The sequence below is a fragment of the Carlito syrichta genome, unplaced genomic scaffold (genome assembly GCF_000164805.1).
Source record: "Carlito syrichta isolate Samal-C Ts95f unplaced genomic scaffold, Tarsius_syrichta-2.0.1 Scaffold310863, whole genome shotgun sequence".
Taxonomy (NCBI): Eukaryota; Metazoa; Chordata; class Mammalia; order Primates; family Tarsiidae; genus Carlito; species Carlito syrichta.
The window spans coordinates 1358418-1362778 of NW_007254959.1; positions in this window are offsets into that span (position 1 = coordinate 1358418).

The following is a 4361-nucleotide window of genomic DNA, read 5'->3' on the forward strand; positions in this document are numbered from 1 at the left end:
CACTTTGGGAGGCCGAGGTGAGTGGACTGCCTGAGCCCGTGGGTTCGAGACCAGCCCGGGTAACTTGGCGAGATTTTTGTCTCTACAATAAATAAAAAAATTAGCCAGGTGTGGTAGCATGCGCCTGTAGTTCCGGCTGCTTGGAAGGCTAAGGTGGATGGATCGCTGGAGCCCAGCAGGTCGATGCTGGGGTGGCCATGAACGTGCCACTGCACTCCAGTCTGGGCGACGGAGTGAGACTCCAACTCAAAAACAAAAAAAAGCAGGCCGTGAATATGCATTGAGCAGGAATCTCTGAGCTATCTTGGAGACAGAGCATTTGTCCACTAGCCTCCACTCTTGCCTGGGGAGGCCACCGACCAGCAGGCCCACGCGCCAGCCCTGTTTGCTCTGCAGGTCAGGCGGAGTCTGGGTGTTTAAAAGACAGGTAACCCCCTCGGGTCCCCTCCTGCACTGGGAGCTTTTCTGTCCTCTCAATACCTCCTGCTTTCCAAAAAAAATAACAATAACAATAACAACAACAATAATAAATGATGAGAACAAAGACTGGCACTCCTTTCTGCATGCTTTGAATGTGTTGGCCATATGAGCACAAGCGGCATCGTCCAGTTCTGCTCCAGAAGGCACCCGGAGCTACCACTTGGAAGGAGGCAGCTGCCAAAGAACACACACGCGCTCGGGTCCACATACTCCCCTATGCAGACACATTAGCCCCTCGAGTCCCACCTGGACCTGTTGTGGATGGCGGCGCCCCTCCCCAGCGTCTGCTTCCTCTCCTGTCTCTTGATCACAGTGGTCAGAACATTTTTCTTTTTTTTGAGTCGGAGTCTCACTCCATCGCCCCAGGCTGGAGTGCAGTGGCAGGCTCACGGCCACTCCAGCGTCAACCTCGCCAGCATATTTTTGACAGCAAGGCCACTCATCCTGGGCACCGTGCCCTTGAAGGCCGCTCTTGGTGTCTCTGCGCATGTTCAGATGCTGTTCCTTCTGGTTGCTCCCTCCGCCACCCCACTACACCCAAGTGGAGCCCAGCTTTTCAGACATGGGTGGAGATCCTCCAAATTGAGGGCCTCCTGCATGTCTGGGAGTCACGGCACCTGTCTCCCCGTCAGGCCGAGTCCACCCCTTTGCCAGATGCTCACATACCCAGCCTTTCTTGACCCGAGACAAGCTGCAGTCACTGGTGCTTTAGGAGAAGTCGGCTGGAAGGACTGTCTTCGGAGTAAGAGGAGCAGCCTCACGAGATGCGCCACTGCCCCGTCCTTCCTGCTCTGGAGATGGCGAGCAGAGCGGGAGTTTGAGGGGCCACGGCCATCCTACACCCTCAAAGGATGGGCCAGAGTCTCCGGGCACTCTGTTGCTTCTGAGTGTGGAAGTGAGCCCCACATGCTTACTCTGTGTGTGTGTGTGTGTGTGTGTGTGTGATGTTTGCCTAAAGGTGGACATGAAGCAAAATTAAGCTGTATCAACAATTAACTAGGAGGGCAAGCATCTGTGCTCACAAAATGAGGTCGGTGTCTGAGAAAGGATGATGAACTCAACATCGAGGCAATGAAGAGTCAGATCAAAGCTGTGGTCAGGGCGGGTCTTCTGAAGCAGAGCTCATTCCACTGAGGCTGCATCGTTGGAGAGTTTCTAGATCTTTTTCTGCTGTTTCCTTTTGGCAAAGTTTGGGTTAACCTGTGGAATGTTAGTCAGATGCCCAGCTATTAGGAGTAATTCTAATTTCTGCAGAGATGTAATAAAAGTGATTTGCAAATGTGGGAGGTAAAGGAATAGGGAAAGAGAAAGTCAGAGTCAAAACTGACTCAATTTTTTTTTTTTTTTGAGTTGGAGTCTCACTCTTGCCCAGACTGGAGTGCAGTGGCCGCTTCCCGGTCACCGCAGCCTCGACCTGCTGGGCTACGGCGATCATTCCGCCTCAGCTTCCAAGTAGCCGGGAATTACAGGCATGCGCTACCATGCCCGGCTGATTTTTTGATTTATTGTAGAGATGAGGTCTCGCTGCCCAGGCGGGTCTCGAACCCGCGGGCTCAGGCAATCCATTCACCTCAGCCTCCCAAAGGCGCGGGATTACAGGCTGAGCCACCGAGCCCGGCTCCCATTTCTTTCTTAATACTTCCATGTGTATAGGCATCAGAGGGCTTTGGGCTTACCAGTGTGATGGTGGGAGGTATGCTGAGCTCTTCCCCAGGGATAATTAATACCAACATAATTTAAGTGTATTATTATTATTAAAGTCGTCTTCTTCTTATTATTATTAGAGATGGTCTTGCTAAGTGGCCCAGGCTGGTCTTGAACTTCCCACCTCAAGTGATCCTCCTGTCTTGGCCTCCTGAAGTGCTGGGATTACAGGGATGGCCCACCGTGCTTGGCTTTAATTAAATTAAATAAATGAATTAATTTATTTTGAGTCAGGGTCCTCACTGGGTCACTTGGGCTAGAGTGCAGTGCTGCAGTCATGGTTCACTGCATCCTCAAACTCCTAGGCTCTGGTGATTCTTCCGCCTCAGTCTCACAAAAAGCTGGAACTACAGGTGCACACTACCGTACTTAGCTAATTTAAAAATTTTTTTGTAGCGATGAGCTCTTGCTATATTCTGGCCTTAATTTTAATAGTATATAATATTCGTATTTTGTTCTCTTGTGATGGCCAGTTTTATGTGTTAATTTGGCTAGTCTCTAGTTCCCAGTAATTCAGTTAGACACCAATCTAGGTGTCTAATGTGTGAAGATATTTTGTGGATGTAATTATCGTTCATAATTCATTGACTTTAAATAAATGAGATTATCCCACACAGGTGTGCATAGCTGTCCATGTTCTCAGGAATATATTGGAACTTTTCAAAACCCTCTATGGATATCTCATTCTCTAGGTTTTCCTTTATTTTGGTCAGCATCTGTTTGTCAATTGTTTTCACCGCCTCAGGCAGTTGCAATATCAGACAATTGTCCCTGATTTTTTTTTGACAAATGCCTCAGGAAAAAGACTATTAGAATTGAGTGAGAACAGTCAGGTGACATTTTATTTATTTATTTTTTTGAGTTGGGGTATTACTCTGTTGCCCAGGCTGGATTGCAGTGATGTGATCATGGCTCACTGCAGTCTCGACCTCCTGAGCTCAGGTGATCCTTCTGCCTCAGCTTCCTGAGTAGCTGGGACTATAGGCACACCATCACACCTGGCTAATATTTTGATTTTTTGTAGAGACAATTTCTCACTATGTTGCCCAGGATGGTCTCAAAGTCCTGGGCTCAAATAATCCTCTTGCCTCAGCTTCCCAAAGTGCTGGGAATACAGGAGGGTCAGATTTTAAAAAGCCCTTTGTGACTGCAGGCCTATTGATTTTACTCTGACTGCAGGGCTATTAGTTTTTAAGGCTATTGCAAAGCTGGGGACGGGGTTGGGGATGGGAATAGCATGAGTTAAAATATCATAAACCTGGCTGTTCTTACCAAGATTCAGCTGCTTTTCTTTTTTTTTTTTTTTGATTTGGAGTCTCACTCTGTCACCCAGGCTGAAGTGCAGTAGCATGCTCATGGCCACCACAGCCTTGATCTACTTGGCTCAGGTGATCCTTCCACCTCAGTCTTCCAAGTAGCTGGAAATACAGGCACACATCACCATGCCTGGCTAATTATTTATTTACTTATTTATTGTAGAGATGGGGGGGTCTCGCCAAGTTGCCCAGGCTAGTCTTGAACCCGTGGCTCAGGCAATCCTCTCACCTCGGCCTCCCAAAGTGCTGGTATTATAGGCATGAGCCACCATGCCTGACTTGTTTTTCTTTTATAATTTTTTAGTTTAAAGATGTGGGGTATAATTCAGGGTTAGGTATACCAATGTTCATTTTGCAGGTACCCTTGTTGATGAGGTGTGCCCCCCTTCCCCTGGCAGTTTCCCACTACTGCCAATCTCTTTATTATAGTATTATGATAATTGTTCAAGGTCCACTTATGAGTGAGAATATGTGATACCCAGTTCTGTTTCTGTGATACATCACCCAGTATTATAGACTCTAAGTCTATCCAGTTTGCTGTGAAGTTCATGATTTTGTCCTTTATGGCTGCATAATATTCCATTGTGTATATGTACGACATTTTAAAAATCTAGTCCTCTTTTGATGGGCAGCATGGTTAGTTCTACGTTCTTGCTATTGTGAACAATGCTGCAGTAAACATACCGGTGCAGGTATCTTTTTCACAGAGTGATTTGAGTTCTTCTGGGTATATTCCCAGTAGGGGGATTGTGGGGTCATATGGAAGGTCAATTTTTAGAGCTTTTAGGAATCGTCACAGTTTTCCACAGAGGCTGTACTAGTTTACACTCTCAGCAACCATCTCGGGCACACATCATCTTG